At 37.7% G+C, this 21708-nt stretch overlaps 1 protein-coding gene across 6 annotated transcripts in view; it reads left to right on the plus strand.

Annotated features, from left to right (window-relative positions):
• Positions 1-16464: 16464 nt before the first annotated feature.
• Positions 16465-21708, plus strand: part of MPP5 (membrane palmitoylated protein 5) — a 72489-nt gene continuing 67245 nt past the window's right edge. Inside the window, exon 1 of one of the 6 annotated variants that reach the window (XM_006915135.3) lies at positions 16465-16896. The gene's annotated coding sequence lies outside the window, so the exon portion shown is untranslated. Of the gene's footprint in view, positions 16897-19714; positions 19840-21708 lie in introns of those variants that run through there. The other 5 variants (XM_025049114.1, XM_006915136.3, XM_015591960.2 and 2 more) reach the window with 5 other exon arrangements.

Genomic DNA, 21708 nt, shown 5'->3' on the forward strand with positions numbered 1-21708 from the left:
TTATTTAATGTCTTCAGGTCTCAGTTTCTACACTTGTAAAATGAGAATAACACTTACCATGTAGAGTCATTGTAGGGATTCAATAAACTGATATTAAAAGTTCACAATGCCAGGAACATGGTAATTGCTCCCCTCCCCCCACCCAAAAAAATAGACAAAATGGGAAGGGGAGGGAAAAGGGATGGAAGGAAGGAGAGAATGAAGGGAGGAAGAAAGGGAGAGAGGGAGAGAGGGCAGAGAGGAGGAAGGGAAGGTTCAGATTCTACATTAGACTAAACAAATCTAATGTAGATTTGACTCACATTGAATATACTACAAAAATTATGCTATACCAAATGGGACCTCCTAAGTAATATTTCCACTGTACTGCCTAATACATTGAACCTAGAGAAGAACTGGAGGGAAAAAAAGCACAAAGTTTATGCAGTAAAGAAACTGAGGTTATTTAAACTGAAGAGGAAAATGCTAACAGGAGACAATTACCGTCTTCATGGGAAGTTCACAGAAGGCTAAATTTTAAAAGTAGATTTAAAATGAAAATTATTTTAACTAAACACGAAGAAAAATTGTATTATATATGATATATATACAGAAGACAGCCATAAATTAATACATACCATTGATTAGATATTAAAAAAACAACAGAACTGGTTTCTGGAGATTGTAGAGTTTTTGTCCCTGGAAACTTCTCAAAAACATGAAGGCATTTGTCCTGACTAGACTTTAGACATTCTCCTGCCAGGGTTCAAGACCTGTTCACATTTCTCACGTAATTTTAATCTACTGCCAAATAAATGATAGATTGCATGATGAAGTCAAATGTAAGTGTGCTCTGGGGAGTCCTTACAGGAATATACTGGACTAGAAACAGAAAACACACCAGTGTGTATAGGGTTCTGAGAAGTAGAGCAATAAAAGTATGTAAAGGGCTTGGGACATACTAGGTGCTCAGTAAATGGTCACAATTGTCACTAATAATTCATTTCCAATCATGCACATAAAAGAAAGTAGGCTAGCCTGTCAAAGAAAACCTTATTTAAAAATATCTCAGTCGACTGAGGATTCAGTACTCAAAGCTGGTTTTCTTGTTAGCCCTCTTTCCCAGCTAAGCAGGGGTCAAGGGAAACAAAGGGATATGGGGATCCTCAGGAGATTCACAGAGCTAGAAATCAGAGCAATGTTTACTTTAGCTCCTTGGGCTGCACATTTCTAGCAGTTCTAGAGCTTCTAGATCCAAATGCTGATACAGTCAAGGTATCAGGGGGTCTCTATTACAATTTCAATACTTTTGGTTGTCTGCTCAAGTAAAGCATCGGTTAATATCTGGGGTTTCTATACCAGTCATTCTCAGAGTGTGGCTGATCAACGGCATCATCTGGGAACGTGTTAGAGATGCAAATTCTTGGGCCCACCACCCCATCCTACTGAATCTAAACTCTGGAACGGGCTCAGCATTTCGTGCTGTTATAGACGTCCAAATGATTCTAATACATGCACCATTTCGAGCACCATTGCTTTATGAGAAGTCAGTCCTAGGTACAAAGTGGGGTGTAGCAGGGATTCCTCTCTCCGGAGGGCTTCTCCTCAGGCCCGATCTCCAAAATAAGGATCCCCCTTTATAGCCGTAGGGGCTCAAACTCAAGTGAAGCTTCTTCAGGATTTTTTCCTATATGACTAGGAATTCTGAAATTTGGATTCAAAAAGAAAAAAAAATGTATAAAAAAATTGGTTCAATGTTCAAGAAATTTTCCTGATTCAGATTGAGGGTAGAAAAGTAACTGAAATAGAGAAAATTCTCCCCAAGAACATTGATCAATTATTTCTTGCTGAGTTCTTTCAGTGGAACTAAACAAAGACTAGCAAGTCTGATGTGTTAGAGGAGAAATAAAGGCAAAGATAAAGAAAAAAACAGGAGAGAGGGAGAGTAAGGAAGGGATATAGAAACAACAACAGGTTAGAAGTGGCGAGAGACGGGAGAAAGAAATATAAGATGCAGAGGGATAGAAGCAGGCTTTCATAGAAAAGTGTAAGATTGCTAAAAATAAAAATAAAAGTGAATTCGCCAACTTAGCAATTTGTCCTAAAAATCGATCAGGTCTGATCAGGTCTTCCTTCAGCTTTATTTCATTCAGAAGTCTCAAATTCTATTTCCCACCCGTGTCTACGGCTTCAGAAACACTACAGTTCAAAATCTCACAAGGTTGAGAGTTTAAACCATTTCAACTTCTTTCCTTGCCCTTTGCACATAATAAATGCCCTGAAGCATTAGATTAGTTTTTAGTACTTTTTAATAATACTTCAAAAAATAATTAAGACCTTTTTTAAGTACAGTTTTAGATTTACAGAATAATTGAGCAGATAGAGCCCATACACCCACCCCACTGCCCTCTCCTCACTCTTCCCCCACCCCTAGTTTCCCATTATTAATACTTTGCATCAATGTGGTACATTTGTTATAATTAATAAATAATATTGATATATTATTATTGACTATAGTCCCTAGTTTAAGGTTCACTCTGTTGTACAGTTCTATGGGTTCTGACATATGCATAGTGACATGTATCCACCATTACATACAGAATAGTCTCACTACCCTAAAATACTCTGAGCATTAGATTAGCTCTTAACAGCTTTTTAATTGGTGGTACATTTGTTATAATTAATAAATAATATTGATATATTATTATTGACTATAGTCCCTAGTTTAAGGTTCACTCTGTTGTACAGTTCTATGGGTTCTGACATATGCATAGTGACATGTATCCACCATTACATACAGAATAGTCTCACTACCCTAAAATACTCTGAGCATTAGATTAGCTCTTAACAGCTTTTTAAAATATTAAAATTGTAAGTATAAAAAATTTTTAGATGAAGAAAGCTCTGCAGATGCAAAGTTTTGTTAGTTTCAGCATTATGATCACTATTAGAAATGATGAGAAAATTAATCCCTATATAAATAGCAAAAATCATAGAATTTTAAAGATAAAAGATGTTGAAGGTTAGCAAATCCCAAATTATTCAAGGCCCTGCCCTCCAGTTTCTCAGCTTCCCATGACATTTATCTGATGGCTTTACTGGAGAGAGAAATAGGTAAATTTTAAAAACAAAGCAAAAAAATTCTGGTTCTAAATAATCCTCTTAAGACAAATTTAATCAAGCATAGATTCTTTTTTATTGCCAATTTGCATCAGAAACATAATTACTAGCTAGAACCTAATTTGAAAATTTTCATTATGATTGATAGATTCATAATATTTAAGAACAGAATGGAATTCACCAGGGCTTTATTCCTGGAACATTTGTAGGATTCTGTGGGATTAAGTCAGGACACTGTGAGAGTGATTAATAAATTCTATATAATTTTCTTCTCTAAGACCATGGGTTTCAGTGACACTTTATAATCAGGTACTTTGGAATAATGAAAAAAATTAAACAATGACCTTGTTAAATATTTTGTCCTTGAATTCATTACTCTTTAAAATGTAAATTTATCAATTTAAATCTAGATGCATGAAAGACTATGGAGACATCTATGTCACTTTAGAAGTGAAGGATTTACTTTATAAAGCATTTATATTCCTTCTCATACCCTAACAATAGTGCTACTGTGACTCTTCTCTTTGTTTTAAAGAGGATATTTATTTTAATTTGCAACTATTTAAAGTACATTTACTTGATATTTCTCAGTCTCTTGAAAACTTTTATCATTAAGGTTAATGTTCATTTAAATCACCAGACCTATTTAGTGAAGGCTACATGAGCACTTATTTTTAAACTCCTCAGAAAATTACTAATTTAACCTTTACTTTGGAAAGATCCGTTAGTAGAATTTGAACTGGATATATTTGCCAGGACCCTTAAAATGAATCATAATTATGTCTTTGTACTTATCTGGGAAGATGTTACCTAAGGATAATTATTTTTCTCAAACACTTTCTTTTAGTCAAACACCAATACTCCCAAAATATTTATTGAAAATGTGGTGAAGAAACAAAGATTTGGTGAAAATTAAGTGACTTAGTTTATGTTTTTAGTGTGCCATTGAGGTTAAGAATGTAACTATTTTAATTATTGCTATTAATTTTAAAAATCAGGAATGCAGAAAACAACCTTCTTTATCTAAAGACATTTCTAAAAGTGAAATAGTCTGAAAAACAGCTTGTCTCCTGTTTTATCCACCAGACCATAAAAAAATGTAATAATTTGGGCAAATACTTGAATATGTTATTCACCTGCATGAAGGAGGAAAAATACTTTTCCTTCTACCCTTCAAGTTCATCTGTCTGGCTAATAATCAAATTAACATGAAACAGATTAACAAGAGAAAATAACCAAACTCTTACATATGTATATACAGGGGCTAAAAATATATTTCCAAAGGACACATTGAGTAGTTGAGGCTTATATGCCAATCTCAAATAAACAGAGTGAGGCAGGGGTCTGGGACTTCAAAGGGGAAAGCAGGTGATTCACAGGTAGATGAGAAGGAGCAAACATTGTGTAGGCAAATTCTTGCTGGGCCTCCCAGAAACAATGGGACACAGAGGGGAGTCTAACAAACAGAATTTACTTGGCTTCTTCTCCCTTTCCACCACACTTAGATCATGTTAACACTAACATGAGAGCTCCCTTCCTCAAGCAGGTTTTTATATCTGAATTGTTTTGGGCAGATAAGGGGGAGAGTCAAAGTTTCTTTCTGAGTCATTTGTTTCTTTAAAATATCCAGTTTAAAATAATATCCTAAAAAGGCATATTTTGGGGTGACAAACTCTGCTTCCCCTTACTGCAAGATTCCCAAGCACTGTCAAGAGGGCCATAGAGGCTGTGAAGAAGAAGCTAGCAGAGGTGGGCAGCTTCTTACCCCAGGTACCCATCCATTTCAGGATTTATCCCCTGGTCTCTAAGGGAGCCTATATTCCCAACACAATTGACCCTTTATGTAAGCATCTGAGCTTCTCTCAGTCTCAGCCCCAAATAAGTTTTCAGGGGCTGGAGAGGCAGCAAGATAGGGATGCCCCAGCCTCATTTAGAGACAAGTAATAGATACAATAAAAATAGATTATATGTTATTACGTACAATTCACTTTTATGGCTTTTATAGTTTGGATAGCTTGCATGCTAGAGAAATTTAGGTAATTTTACTCTAATATGTTTTATAATCGATAATGCCCTAGGCTTGCTAAACATGTTTCATTCTACCTACAAAGCATTTAGAGAATGGCCAGTTATCTCATACTCAGTCATTCTTTTCTAAATATTTGTGGTTACACTGGCAAAATTTTTGAAATGTGCTATTTATTTTTATAGGAGCATGAGAACTGTTTCAGACACTTCAGGTATGGAACAAATTCCACTACACTGCTTTGTGATCCCTGGTATTTGGTAGTCATCTCTGGGTCCTGGAACGGAGTAGTTAAGAGCAAAGGAATCTCGAGAGATGTTTTGATGCATTCCCTTTCCCATCTTTGCTCCATTCTGAGAGTTCTACACTGCAGAAACTCTTTCTCAGAGCCTATCTTCACGCTGTCATTCAAGTGTTGGCATCACCTCACGTTTTTCTGTGCTCATAGAGTTTGGTTTCCTAGTTCCCAGAATCTAACTCCCTGGGCATGAACCACTTCCAGGCTGGCTCTGTAGGCAGAACTCAAACAATAGGGCCCCTTGTCACAGCTAAATTTCTTAGTGAATCTAAAATCATTTGGCCTTTCTTTTCTTTCTGCTTGCATCTTTGGCCTCTGCTGTGCCATCAGGTGATACCGTTTAATGTTTTTTTCCTGGCAGTTTTTTCTTTACATATTCCCTTGTCTCAGGATTTTAAAATCGTAACAAGCTTTTGACGTGAAGGTTGTCTTACAGGCACCAGTGGAGATTCTCTTCCCTTGCTGGCTGCTGACCCAGTTCTAAGTTACTGTCTAACCTGGGAGAGGCGGCGGGGATAGACCTCAGCTCCAGTCATGCACATAAAAATACGTCATGGAAGGAACATAGAGGCACATTTCACTGGACCTAAGTGGAGAGAGAAAAAAATACTTCTACTTTAAAAACCAACACTTAAAGGCAATTTTCAGTCACATTTGCAAGAGTCCTCCAAAAACAAAACAAAAAAAATGATGAGAGGATAGGTGTTTATATAGGATTTGTCTTTGGGCCTTCCCACTGAGCTTCATTATCCAAAAGCAGCAGACGAACATCACTGCAATGTGGTTTTAACTATTTTATGATCTGCAGTATTGAACCTGAGAACATTGTAGGGGAATGCTATTGCAGTTTACAAGAAAAAATGCAAAATCTCCTTTGCAGCACATAGAATTTTCATCTATCAATTTCTACCCCAAATTTTACTTCAAAAAGAAATCAAAGTGAGTTTGTAGAAATTTCAGAGATGTCCTTAGGTAAATATTTTCCTCTTATTTTCTAAAGGCAAGGATCAATCTTGCAGCAGCCTTATTCACTAATACGTAGTACATTAACACATAATTAGTACATTCTACATACATGCTGAAGCATTCATTATCCAAGTCATGAAAATTTAAAATTAATGTAGGACACTGATGCTTTTATATTCATCCTATACGTGACTGACTCTTTCACCTGTCTTCTGGCACAAACTCATTTAGTTCAACTGAACAAGCATTCGATACCTATCTATTATATATGAGGAACTGACAGGGTCTGGGAGAAATTAAGAATAAATAAATAACACAACATATTACCTGGCCTCAAGACATGTGCACAAATAACATAAATGGTAATGGTATAGGTGCTTTAAGAGAAAAGTGGAGGACCTAGTTTTAGCTCGAGAGAAAATCATGACAGATTCAATGAATGAGTCAGTCTTTGAGTTAAGAAAGAGGAAATGAATATCGTGGATATAGGGAATAATGTGAGCAAAATCAAAGGGATGGGACAATGCTGAGCATGCTCAGTTGAGGAGTAGTGAGTGAAGTAGCCGGAAAGCAAGATGGGAGCCAAACTATGGAGGTCTCGGGCCATGCTCAGGAGTTTGGATAATACTGTTTGGTAGGTAAGGCAGAACCACTGAAAGAGAAACAACAAAATTAGTGTTACATTTTAGGACGATTACTCTGGCTGCAATCTCCAGGAGAAGCTGGAGGGGGCTAGAGGTAGGAAGTCATTATAATAGTCCAGGTAAAGGGTGCCAAAGTCTTGAACCAGGTAAGAAGCAGTCAGATGGAAACAAGGACATGAATACACAGTCAACAAAATGTACTGACCGACTATCTGTGGGAACAAGAGAGGAAAGAAAAACACCGAAGATGACAGAGTTTGGGAGGCAACGTGACTAGGCAGTTGTGAGTCCACGAAACATAGTGGGAAGAGGAATGGGATGGATTTTGGAAAGTGAAGAAACCAACTACGAAACACTAAATTTAGAATCAAAAGCCCTAGGTTTGACTCCTAACTGCACTTCTTCTGTTCCCTGGATGTTATATTTAATCTCTCTGGGCCTTATTTCTTCGACTGTCAAATGTGTGTGCATATGGGTTGAGAATGAGGGGGGCCTGATTAGCTGTCTCAAGTCCCTTTCAGCTGTTATGATTTTATAAGCTGATATGTGTGGTCCTGGTGGCCCATCTTTGTAAATGTAGCACGCAGCTTGAAATGGGGCTCTGGAAATGAGGAGCAAAGCAAAGAACAAATGTTAAATTGCAAGGATAGTACAAGATACAAATTTGACATGCAGTTTTCACAAAGTATTAATTATTTTCCCTGTTTCTTTTCTTTCGTGTACTTTCTCATTCTCTCTACTTTTCTCTCATCTATCTTCCCATTTTTCCCTAGGATTGTATAGTTTTTCAGTTTTCCCTCTGATTAGCATTTCTTTCCCCCTTTTCACACTCCTCTGAATCACTTCTTTTTTCTTTTTCATACTCTTATACTTAACACTCTTTACCCCAAGAAAAACAAAGATTGATAGAATCTTAATCCCTTGTCCCATTGAATTTATTGATTACATATTAAAAATGAGTCTGTAGATCTGATTTCTAGAAAGAAGCCAGAATAGTAAGTGCTCCCACTGCAATAAAACAAATCTCTGGTAGCATTAACCTCATCAGATTCACATTAGCCCAACTCCTTGGCAATGCTAGTTGGGGGCATGGTCTCTAATTCTCCTCTCAAACCTCTCGTCAGTTTGAAAGAATCACATTTTCTCCTTTCTGAGTTAACATTTTGCGTATAGTAGCACTTGAAATATACTGTTTTTGTGAAAATGCTACAAGGTAGGGCCCGAGCTAAACCCAACTCTCTGAGTCTGGATCCATTTCTCTTCCTTCTTGACTTTTAATTTCTTATCTTTCTAAACTTTATTCTCCTTAACTCTGCTGATGTATTTACAGTGAGCCCAAACAGTAGGCTTATCTATGATCATACGGTATTTTTCCAAAATAAAAAAAATTGAGACAAACAATAGATATTCAAGAAAAGGAGAGAGGGAAAAATACTTAAGAAATACTGGGAGTGTCCTCCCACCACGCTACCCATCTTTTCTGATTGCAAATCAAATTCCTTGGAATCCTAAGCAGCCAGGTTCATTTTCTGTTTATGAAACTTGGGCTAAAAAGAGAAAAGGTGGGAGGATCCTAAAGGGAACCTGTTTGTGAAATTTAACAATGGGCTCCATTGGAAAGAATAAAGACCTTTTTGAAGAGATGGTTAGAACATCATTTAAATTTAAGATCCCAAATAAGTTCTCTCTCTTTCTGAGCCTTGTTTCTCTTGCTTTTGGCTTTTTTCTTTCTTCTTCACTTGCCCTCTCTCTTCCACTTTCCCCACTATTTTTCTTTTTGCCCTCTGACTCTTCTAATTTCCTCGAGTCCTCTTCTAATTTCCTCAATCTTGTGCCTCATCTGTCTCCCCCTTTCTCAGGGGGAATGGATGTGAGGAAAGTAAAACAGAAAAAGGAAAGGCCAATGGAAAAAAACATGTAGGACAACCTAAAGGTAATTTTTTACAACTATAAATCTCTATAGATATAAAGGACAGACATGACACTTTCACAAAAAGTTGTCAGTATGTCGAATCTTTTAACATTGACTCTTATTACTTCTATTGTAGTAACGATAGAGGTGGGCTGGACTGTTGAGGGTGTGTTGTGGTTTCCGCTCTAGAATCTATTTCATGGGTGAAAATGTAACCTCAGCACAGGGAAGAAAGGGAGCTTCAGATAAGGCACTGGAAGAGAATTACTTGCTGCTGCTTTTATAAGTGATTCCTTTCATTCTCATTCTTACCTTTCCCCTTTGATCCAAAAAACTCTTTCCCAACCTGCTTTCTTAGATTAGCCAACACACCAAGGCCTCTTTCCTTTATACCAACATTAGATAAAATATTTATAGAGTACCTACTGGGCTGCCAAGGACAGTTGTGCAGATTGTACACTGCACGGTGTGGGACGCCCCGTTCACATCGCGGTCTGTGTGCAATGCATAATCTGCATAGCTGTATATGGTGTCTTTGAGAAACCAGCTTGGCAGTGAGTTACTTAAGAATGAAACTTTTCATCTACGGCCATGCGACCATGAACAAGCCCGATCCCATCTGATCTCAGAAGCCAAGCAGGGTCGGGGCTGGTTAGTACTTGGATGGGAGACCGCCTAGGAAGACTAGGGGCAGTAGGCGTAAAAAATAAGGGATCGTAAACTGACAAGGTCCTTGCCATCTGTGAGGTCAATCAAGGGTTGCCTTGCCTAAAAAAAAAAAAGGAAACTTTTTTCAGCTGCCTCTCCCAATATAATTAATGCTGTGTGTGTGTGTGTGTGTGTGTGTACACGTATGGGCTAAGTCTGCAGAATTGAGGGAAGATTGGAGAACCAGAAGTAACCTTAGCAGGAGCCACATCCTCATCCCATCAGGGCTCTGATGATGGAATTGAGGTCCCTATCCTTCTTTCCACCTTTCTGTCACTCTGCCACCAAAGTCATCCAGCTTAGCACTTGAGCACTTAGTTTATTAACACCCAGATGCACACCATGGGCCAAAGGTCATGCATCAGAGGAAAACAGTGTGGCCCCAAAATAACAGCTGTCCATGCACAATAATCTACTACCCTCCACATACACTTTTGTCTGTGCCTATTCTTCTGTCACTTCCTTTTCCCCTTAAGTATGCTCTTACTATTTTTCTATGGTAGTGGTAGACAGTGAAGGGGTGGTACTCAGAGTGACATATGCTGGTTCCTACATCCACCTAGGGAAAGTCCCAAGCCCTGCCGTATCTCAAAATATTACAGATTTAGAGAGAGGAATGCCCTTAAAGATAATCCAATATTCTATAATGATTTCTTCTTTTGACTGACATATTCTATAACAATGAAATTCAAATATTGGGGCCTCATTAAGAGAGATCTGCAAATGCAAAGAAGGGCAAAAATGATGACATACATACCACATTTAACTCTTCTGAAACTTAAAAAGTATTCCCCAAGTATTAAAACTATGAAATGCTTTTATATGGGAAAAGGTAGAAGATATTTTTAAATGGTGAAAAAGTTTTGTTACTAATAAAGATCATATTATTACAACTGAAGTAATGTGAAAGTTACTTGGCCCCTTCTTTCAATGAGCATATATTATGTGTATATAAATGTCACATACATATGACTTATTTAGGACTCAATTTAGCACACATCAAAAACTTGCAAATAATTCAATGACATGCATATATACTAAAGAATAAAAGCCCATAATCTTAATCTTGGCATCTTGATTTATTAGATTCTTAGATATAGCTTAAAATGAAAATTTTAAGAACTTAAGAGGTTCCTTTAACATTGCTTCAAACTCTAGATTTAAAAAATGAGAACTTATCTGTTCAAAGGATCTTTACTGTCTTATTAAGAAGAAAAGCAGTATTATAAATGTAATTTTACTTATTTCTACCACTTATTTTACTCATATTTAGTATTTTAAAGTTTTTTACCAGAAATAACTTACTCTGAATTAATTGAACTGACTTCTCCATCTTTTGTTTTTTTTCAGATAAACACAAACTACTAAACTAAAAAACAAGCACAGCTCAAGAAATAACGACTAACACATGGGGAAAACAAAGCAGTGTCTTCCATATGGCAGAAATAAAGGCTACTACTGATCATTAAGCATTTAAATCTATGTCAATTTAATTTCTTGAATCTTAATAACTGTGGAGAGGGAGGGGGAGGGGAGAGGTAGACGGGGAAAATTTTAAATTATTTCTTCAATTAAATAAATAAATAAATACTGTAGATATTGATTTTAAAGGAAGGTAGAGAACTACACAAAACTATAAGGTTTTCGATTCATAAACTCAATTGTTATCTGTGGGGCTTCTTTTCTTTGTGGTTGTTGAATAAATTTGTTATTGTCTTTGGTTTTACTTTTCTCACCTGGACATTAGCCCGACACTGTTATTTCTAACACTGGGCACTATGGGGTCCTTGAAGGGGCGGGGGACCATGTTCTTTCCATGTTTGTGTTCTAGCTGATCACCTGGACTGAGATAGTATCTGTGGAATCAATGAATGCCATTTTCAACCAAGTTTTTAAAAAATCCCCATACTTTTAAATAATAAGAAGGAAACTATAGACAGTCCCCATCAAAAGAATAGTTTGAATTTTAAAAGCCACCACTTACTCATTCTCAAAAAGCTGCCAGTCATTCTACAATGAGCTTTGCTTGCATTCGCAATCTTCACAATAATCTGAGGGGTATTCTTACTTTCCTGTTTAACAGATAGCTGGCGAAAGCTTAGTGAGGTTAAATTACTTGTTCAAAAATCATATAGCTAGGAAAAATATATATATGTATATATATATCGTATAGCTAGAAAAAAAAATATATATATATACATGCACACACACACACACATATAGGATCGCTGTGGCTGCAGTATTGAGAAGGGAAAATACAGTGAGAAAGAGCCTATTGCAGTAATATGGGCAAAAGATGACAATGTCTTGTAGTAGGGTGGTAGCAATGGGGTTGGTGAGAAGTGGTTAGATTCTGGATATGTTTTAAAGATAGAAATAAAAGGATTTCCTAATGAATTGGATGTGCAGTGTGAAAGAAAGCCTGAGCAATTGGAATAGTGATACTACCATATACCAAAATGAAGAAAACTAAAGAAAAGTTCTGATATGTTAAGTTTTTAATGCTCATTAGAAATTCGAATGGAGGTGTTGAGCTAAAAGTTGATTACAGGATTCTGGAGTTACAGCAGAAGTTCGGGCTAGAGATAAATTTAGAGTTGACAGTGTATAGATGAAATTTAAAGCCACGGAAACTAGATGCAATCACATAGGGAGTGAGTGATAAAGAACATGATGTTAAGAATAAGGAGAAATACATATAGTGCCTGGCATGTTAGCACTTTACATATATAGATTCATTTAGCCTTCACAACCACTGTAAGAAGTAGCTACTTCTATTATCCTCAATTTATAGATGATGAAATTGAATCTTGGAGAAATTAAGTGACTTTCTTCTGATTAACCAGCTAGCAAGTGGTAGAGCTGGGATTCAAACCCAGGAACAGAACTAAAATATCGAATGTTAGAGCTCTGGGACTCTCCAACTTTCAGCATCAGGGAGATAAAGAAGAACCAGCAAACGTGACTGAGGAGGAGATTCCAGTGGGTAGGAAGAGGAGCTAGAGTGGTATTTCAGCCACCCAGGGGACACAATGGAAAAAATGCTCAGTGGTATCAAATGCTTGCTGGCAGGTCACGGAAGAGGAGGACTGAACACAAACCTTTGCATTTAACAAAGTGCTCTAACAGGTGACCTTGAAGCAGTGGTGGAGTTAAATCCTAATTAGAGTGAGTCCAGGACAGGATAGAAGAGACATTAGAGTTCATCTCTTTAGAGTTCAGCACAGATAACACCCCAGACTGAGTCACGGGTATTCGCATATAAATATGAATTAAGGCAGCTGCTGAGATATGTTACACAAACAAAATAGAAATTTGGTTAGGAACTTAGTGAGGAAAAGATGAGTAATTTTATAGCCCCTTTTAGGAGAACAAACTTGATTTCCTTTCTCTTGGCATTCAGTCTTGGTCTTTCCTTCATTAGGAAAATTTCCGAGCTCCAAATTTGCCTCCTCCCATCTTCAAAATAGATATTCTCCTGGACCACGTTCATTTTTGTTTTTTTTTTGTTGTTGTTGTTTGTTTGTTTTTATGGTGACATTGGTTAACGAAATCCAGTAAGTTTCAGGTGTACAATTCCACGGTAAGGTATATATATACATTGCATTGTGTGTTCACCACCCATAGTTGAATTTCTTTCTGTCACCACATATTTGACCCCTTTTACTCCATCTACCTTCCCCCTCTGGTAACCACTAGTCTACAGTCCATGTCCATGGGTCTCTGCTTATTTTTCCTGTTCGTTTGTTGTTTTTAGGTTTATATCCCACGTATAAGTGATATCATGGGGTTTTCACCTTCTTCTGTCTGGCTTATTTCACTTAGCATGATTATCTCAAGGTCCATCCACATTGCTGCAAATGGCAGTATTTCATCTCTTCTTATGGCTGAGTAATATTGTATATATGTACCACAGCTTCTTTATCCAATTATCTATCATAGGACACCAGTTGCTTCCATGCCCTGGCCACCGTAATATCCCCAGCCTAGCACAGGGTCACCTAAAAAGGGTACAAATGAAAGTGTGATGAATAATATTCTAAACATTAAATATGCTACTCTGAAGTTATTGTTGATTACTCGCTATCCCCATAATAAGCCCATGCTTTTCTCTGTGTACTTCCCTCAGTCATTCAAATTGATAAAAAGTTTTATGTTTATCTTTTAAAGCCATTTATAAGATCTCGGTTTTCCTTTTATTGCGGGTATTTTCCTAGTAGTTTATTCTCTCACTCTTTTTCCCTCCTCGTTAGATAGTAAAGCTTCTCATAGCATAATGCTTTACCTTTCTTTGAGTCCAAAGAGCACCTTATATTCATTACTATACTACGTTTTACCTATATGGACTTGTTTTATCTTGTCCCCTTCCTCCACCTTACTTAATTCCTCCAGGACATGGACTGCCATATGTTTCAGTTCCCTACAACATGGTCCTCAGCACATAGGAAGTACTTGGTATATTATTTTTGAATTAATGAGTGAATATTTATTAAAGTCAGTTGAATATACTGAGCTGTACTGAATGACGCTGATGCAAACTGCAGATAGTGGGATCTCTCACTTCACATGGCAACAACTACATAATGTTCTTAGCTTAGGGACATAATAATTTTAGCTAGATTTGTGAAAGGTTAAAAAGTACTACAAATCATCGAAATAACTAAATCCAATTAGAAAAATTCATTGTTCGTTGGTTTGCTTTTTTTTGGTATTTAAATTTTAAAAACATTTAATTGATGTACCTATGAACTTGTTTCATAACTTTTTTATATCTGAATCAGTGAATATTCTTCTTTCAATTTACATTATTTCTGATCATCTGGTTCACACTATTATAAGCGATTAGGCTACTAATTCAATTATGAAAACTTCGGCTTTCACTTGTATACAGAGATGATAAAACCAAAGGGATATAATAGTCTTAAGTTAAGGATTTCACAATTAATGGTGAATGGTAGAATCTTGAACACTGAGATTTCAGACCTGCTACAAATGACTGAAATGCAATATTAATATATTTCCCCAAAATCTTTAATGAAATAAAATAGCACAACATTTTATTACATAAACTTCTAATGGAGGCTATTGGCAGATGATGGGTTAAGCAGATGCCCAGAAGAGGAAGGAGAAAGGATATTTACTATGATTACTCTCCACCGAACACTTGATTTTACAGTGTGGCTTTCATGACTAACCCAAAACACTTAGTTACAAATTTATCAGGGTGACTCGAGGGTGGACTGTCTTGTGAGAAGGCTTTTCTCACAACTCTTCTGATAGGGGGTCTAAACCACAGATCACCCATTTCATTTTATTTTGGGATAGATATCATATTTTCTTAACTTCCTTTGCTGTCCATGTTAGATTCCATATGCAGAGGCTATCGGAATCTTAAAACCAGAATAAAAAAGTTTTCTCATCTGTTATGGTACAGATGAGAAACTTAGGCCTAGGAAACTTGTCACGCATCCAAATCACAAAACTAGTTAGCATAAAAGCTAAAACTCAAATACAATCACCTTACCTCCAGTTTCGATATTTTCCACTCTTACAGCTGCCCTTCATTTTTGGCACACGAGGCCAATAATTTCAGTGATTTGGGAATTCTGGGAATGGCTCTATTTACCAGTGAAAAAAACTTTTTATTTGGCATAGTTCTAACCTCTTTTAAACTGAAAATACCTTTAGAAAGTAAAGAAAAAAAAAAAAAGTCTATACTACTTTACAAAGAAGTTTACACATAATTTGAGATTAGTTACTGCTATCTCACAGATAATGATCTTTTTATTAGGGTGCGGTCCTGTGACAGAGGAGTCCAACTAGCTGGTGAAGCAGGGCTAGGTAGCTGGAAGGTTCGTTTGGGTAGGGGTGTTAGGCAAGATAGCTTGAGTCTAGACAATTGGAATGTATGGGTAATGAAAGACTCTCTGAAGAGGCCATTTCTTTGAACAACGATTAGTGGTTCTTTTTCTTTTTTTTTTGTCGTTTTTATGTCTGCAAAGTCTTCAGTGATATCCTCTGTTTTAGATTAGTGGTTCTTAACTGGAGGTAACCCCGTCCCCCACCTCCCTCCCGCCAGGGGACTTTTAGCAATGTCTAGGGACATTTTTTGATGGGGTAGTGACGCTACTGGCACCTAGAGGGTAGAAACCAGGGATGCTGCTAAACATCTTACAATGTGTAGGACAGCTCCCACAACAAAAAATGAGGGCCCAAATTTCAATAGCCCTGAGGTTGAGAAATTCTGAGTTAGAGGAAGAAAAATGCATTGAGGAGCTAGAGGAAGCTTCTTGAGTTATTATTTTACGCATTTAAGAACTTAGAAAAGGAAACAAGTCACACTCACTAACCTCTTCCCCTCCTTTTGGATAAGGCTATCAGTTTCTAGGGAATTATGGAGACTGTTTTATCTGGATTTCCATGCACTGGTTGTGGGTTGGCCCAGGTAACTAAATCCATTCGCTCGAGTTTTGTGAAACAGCTGTGGCACTTGGCATCCTTCCTTTCTGGTGGTCAGAACTCGGTGCTAGCTGGCTAGCTTTCTGGTGTCTTCTGCGGTAGCAGAGAATTCCGTGGAACAGTACACATTCAGCATGGTTCTTTTTAAAACAAATGTTAAGACTGCGCTTCACGGGGAATCAGATTATCTTCAGGAACAGATGGTCACCCAAGGAGAGAAGAGTTAGGGGCTGTAAACGTTAGCCTACTCTCGAATACCTCTCAGAAAAACCTCGCGTTCCCTGCACAACACCGGCCGCAAACCCAACCCTAATGCGACTTGCGAGCGCCGAAGAGCCCAACGCAGTACGCCTTTTATATTTCGAGGCGCGCAAGTGCGCGCGACCGGCCCCTGGGGCTGCAGAGCCGACCAATGAACAGGCGCTCCCTCTGCGCGGGCTCGGGATTGGGCGAGCCGCGCCAGCCTCCCTGCCTAGCAGCGGGCGGGGCACACCCAAGAGCGACTGGGATAGGCGCGTTCGCTGTGCCAGAGTCCCGGGGGCGCGTGCGCGGACTCGCGGCGGCCGCGGGGGCCGGTCTCGCGCGGTCTCGAGGTGGAGTCGCTGGCGGCGGCGACGGCGGCGACTGGCCGTGGGGTAGGGGCGGAGACTAAGGATTGTGAGGTGGGGAATCGGGAGTTTCGGGATTCTTTATCCGGTATCTTAAGTGCCGTTGGGGAACTGTCGTTTCTGCAGTGTTTAGGAGCGGCGGGGGTGGGAGGATCGGCGGCTGCTGTGGCGCAGAGGTAAGAGGCGGACCCGCTGTGGCTCCGTGCGGAGGTCGTAATCAACAGGTCTCCCAGAGCGCGGCGGGGGAGGGTCTGCCGGGCGCGCCCCCCTCCCCCACACGCCGCACGCTGGGCCCAGGCAGGACCTGGGGCAGCTCGGCGGGCTGCTCCAGGCAGCGGGAGGCGCAGCCAGCCGCGGAGGGCGTGAGCCCAACCTTTGTCTCTTGGAGGAACGCTGCCTGGCTGTGCCCGTTCCCTCTCTTGAAGAGGAACCCACCTTGGCGGGTCCGCCTGGCCCGAGTTGTAGGGGGCGCGGCGGGGAGTCGCCTGTCCTCTGCATCCTGGTCCCCACGTTCGGGGCTCCCAGGACTCCCCCCAGGCCAGGTCGGGGAAATCGGCTGGGCGAACACTTTCCTTGAGAAGACGGAATGTAGTCAGCGTTCCTCTGCCTGACTCAGCTCCTGGTATTCAGCTGCTCTTTGCACTCTTTAAACAAATAAACAAACAGTTCTTACTTCCTTGTGACTACTTTAAAGAAAAGCCTAATCTCGTAAATAGTTTCTAATAATTTACTCTAAGTTTGCAAGGTGAACTTTGAAGCCAGTAAATTGTTGTAAGCTGCATTTAATGAAAGGCGCTTTAAACAGTCTTTGGTGCAAATTATGTAACTTCCTAATAATAACTCACCTTATGTTTAGTTGATTGACATACAGTAATGTGTACGGAATTTAGGTTTCGGTCGAAAGGTTTTTGTTGGCAGTTGGCGCTAAACTTAAAATCTGATAGCTAGGATTTTTTAGAAGTAGTGTATAGTGTGTTTTGCCTTCTTAGTCGTTTAGAGTTGTAAGAATTTAGATTTGGAAAGCCTTTAAAACAATTTTGAAATATTGTACTTACTGACAAGGTAAAAGGCGTTGATATTTCTGATTTTTAAAGAAAGTAATATCTTGTTTTTACGATCGTATCCTAATTATGCTTTTGGATTATACTAGAAGTTAATAACCTTTTAAATTCTGGAACAAATGGAATAAATGACATGTTGGTTATTAGTGTCTTTGAAGTGTAAGTATTGGTGGTAATGAAATTGTTAAATAAGCTTTTTTGGATTATGAACTTTTTTTTTTACTAGATCCCCGTGGACATGGCACATTACAAGTTTTTAAAGGCTCTTTAAATTTTTGTAGCAGGCTGAAGCTATTATAATGTAAGATCTTTATAGATGAAACAGGCAAAATACGAAAAGCAATTCATCACTTTGTTTTTAAAAAAGCAGGTGCATCTTACCATGTACCTGAATGACTTTTGGCTAGGCAGACTTGACAAGTAAAGATGGACTCAGTAATATTAACTTGTTTTAGAAAGTTAAAATGAGAGATCAGAATGTATGTTTTACCTGAGGGCGACCCAGGTCAACACAGTGGATTTAGTTCATTATGTTCTTTTTGAATTTTAATCTTGATTAAAAAGCTCATCAAAGACATACCAGGAAATTTGGTCCATTTTATGTATCAGTATACTAAGATGTCCTATTGCTCTGGTAGTTTCTGATTTCAAGGTGTCTGGGAAAAAGTTTCTTGACATAGGTGCTTTAGAATATAATTTTTAATTATAAACTTATTGAATCATAGAATTATTGAGCTGGAAATAATTTTAGTGGTTGTATAGCCTAACCTCTTCATTTTCCAGGAAAAGGAAAGTGAGATTTATAGAGTTAAGTAGTCCATAGTCTGACTGCTAGTTGATGGCATAGTAGGAACTAAACACCAGTATGCTTGTCTCCATATTCCAACTATGGTGCTCTTTTCACTATATACTCTTGTTAAATAAGCAAACCAGTAAGTTACCCTTCTCAAAATTGTATATGTAGCCAGCAAGGTTGATTCTTTCCCTTACACATTTCTTTCTTATTTTTTAATAACTACTGGCCACAATTAATAATTCCTCTACTGAAGGATTTTCAGTTTTTCAATATTTCAAATGTTTAATGAATATCTTATGTATATCTCCTCAAACACATGTGTGAAGGTTTCCCTAGAGTGTGTATGCACCTGTAAGTGGAATTGCTGGGCTGTAGGTTGATGTGCATTTTCAATTTTACTAGCTGCAGCCAATTATCCTCTAAAGTTGTAACAACTTACATTCCTGCCAACAGTATCTGAATCATGCTTGCCCACACTTGAAATTGTCAGATTGGCAGTGACATATTTTTAAATTCTTGCTGCTCTTTAGAGTGAGAAATGATATATTTGTGTTCTTTATTTCAAAAAGACTTTATTTTTCATTTACAAGAAATTAAATGAACTCTTTTCATTGTAGAATTGTTTTGACAAATGCATAAAGCAGTGCAACTACCAAAATCAAGATGCAAAACAATTCCAGCATCCAGAATTGAGCCTCTCTTTGTAGTCAACCTTTCTCCGCCCTTAACCTCTAGCAGCTAATAATCTGTTGTCTTTCTCTGTAGTTTTTTTGTAGAATATCATATAAAAGAAATCGTACAGTATTTAAGCCTTTTGAGTCTGATTTCTTTCATTTAACATAATACATTTGTGTTCATGTTGAATGTATCAGCAGTTCCTTCTGTTTTATTGCTGAATATAGTATTCTGTTGTACAGATGTACCACAGGTGGTTTATCCATCCACCAATCGAAAGACATTTGAGTTATTTTCAGTTGTTGTTGTTGTTGTTGTTACTATGAATAAAACTGCTGTATATCTTTGCAAACAGGTTTTTGTGTGAAAATAAGTCTTCATTTCTCTTGGGTGAGCACCTTGAAGTGGAATTGCTGGGTCATGAAGTAATTGTATGTTTATCCTTAAATTTGACTGTGGTAGGCCGAGTAATTCCTGGAACCTGCGAATAAATTTGTTTTCATGGCAAGGTGAATTAAAGTTACAGATGGAATTAAGGATGCTGATTAACTGACTTTAAAATATGGCGAGTATCCTGGATTATTCAGGTAGGTCCAGTGTATCATTGAGGTCCTTAAAAAGGGAAGAAAAGCTGTAGATTCAGAAAAAAAAAGATGTAACAATGGAAGCAAGGCCAGAGTTCTTGGTTTTGAGGATGGAGAAGGAGGGCGGGGCATCAACTAAGGAATGTGGTGGCCTGTTGAAAAAAGCCAGGAAATGGATTAACCTTTAGAGCCCCCAGAAAAGAATGCAGCTCTGCCAACACCTTGATATCAGCTCAGGGAGTCAGAGTCAGACTTTTAACCTACAGAAATGTAAAATAATAAATTTGTGTTATTTTAAGCCACTGAGTTTTTTATTAATTTGTTAGTAATTTTTTTTATTAATTTTTTTATTAGTTTTTTATTAATTCCTATAGCAGCATAGGAAACTGTATGATATGAAACTTTTCCAAAGAGGCTGAACGACTTTTTCCATTAGCAATGTATGAGTGTTCCAGTTATGTTACGTCCTCATCAGCACTTGGTATGGTAAATCTTTTTTAGTTTGGTCATTCTAATAGGTATGTAGCAGTATTTCATTGTGGTTTTTATTTGCATTTTTCTTATGACTGATGATGCTGAGCATCTTTTCATGTGCTTATTTGCCATTTATATATCTTCGTTGAAGTGTTCAACTCTTTTGCCCAGTTTAAAATTGAATTGTCTTATTGTCAAGTTTTAAGAATTCTGTAAGTCTTTGTCAGATTTGTGATTTGCAAAGATTTTCTCCCAGTTGTGGCTGCCTTTTCCATTCTCAACAGTATCTTTTGAAGTGCAGACCTTTAAATTTTGATGAAGTCCAAAGTATCAGTATTTTCTTTTATGGTTCTTATTTTCAGTATTGTGTTTAGGACCTCTGCCTTACTCAAGGTTGCAAAGATTTTCTCCTTCATTTTCTTCTACAGATTTTGTAATTTTATGTTTTACATTTAGATTTATGTTCCATGTTGAGCAAAATTTTGTATGGAGAGGTTTGAGTTGAGTTTAGTTGTCCCATTGTTACAATACCGTTTGTTAAAAAGACTATCCTTTCTCCATTTAATTGCCTTTGTCTCGGTCAAAAACCATTTGACTACATTTGTGTAGGTCTTTTTCGACTCTGTATTCCATTGATCTATTTATCAGTAATCTTGTAATTGGGCTGTTTAATTTTATCATTTTTACAAATTTGGGCTTATATGATTAACTTATTATAAAAATTCAAGCAGTTTGGCCTTTTGACTCATAATATTAAAGTTCTTTTGTAAGTTAATAGTTATCTCAAAGACCCTAAACATTAACGTTTTAAGGCTTCTGATGTTCTTGGCATTTTTGATCCTTTAAGTCAGAGGTTGGCAACTTTCTATAAAGGGCCAGATAGTATATATTTTAAGCTTTGCAGACCATATCATTTCCGTTGCAAGTATTCAACTCTGCTGTTATAGTGCAAAGTGCAAATGAATGTGACTGTTCTAATAAAACTCTTTATAAAAACAGGGTATTCTTGATTTGGCCTGTGGGCTTAGTTTGCCTACTTTTGTTTTGGGCAAAAAGTCAGCAGGAGAAATGAAAATTGTAGTAATGTGGTGGAATGAGCCTCAGGGGGTCAGCTGAGTTGTGAAGTTACTTCATGTTGTAATTCCCAGCCAAGCTTTCACTTTCCTCATCGATAACATGTAGCCACCTGGGAAGATGTTCGAGAAGGTTAAAATAAGGTGCGGAAGGCACAGAGCAAAATATTTTGACATATAGTAGATATTTAATAAGTATTTAATCCTCCCCCAGCCTTGTTTTATGGCTGCACAATGCTTTGTGACAAATCAACAAATGTGAAATAACTATGGAGATTCATTCAGGTTTTTGCCAATTTTTAGTATATCTAATTAGTTATTCTAA

The sequence above is a fragment of the Pteropus alecto genome, unplaced genomic scaffold, assembly GCF_000325575.1.
Source record: "Pteropus alecto unplaced genomic scaffold, ASM32557v1 scaffold276, whole genome shotgun sequence".
Lineage (NCBI taxonomy): Eukaryota > Metazoa > Chordata > Mammalia > Chiroptera > Pteropodidae > Pteropus > Pteropus alecto.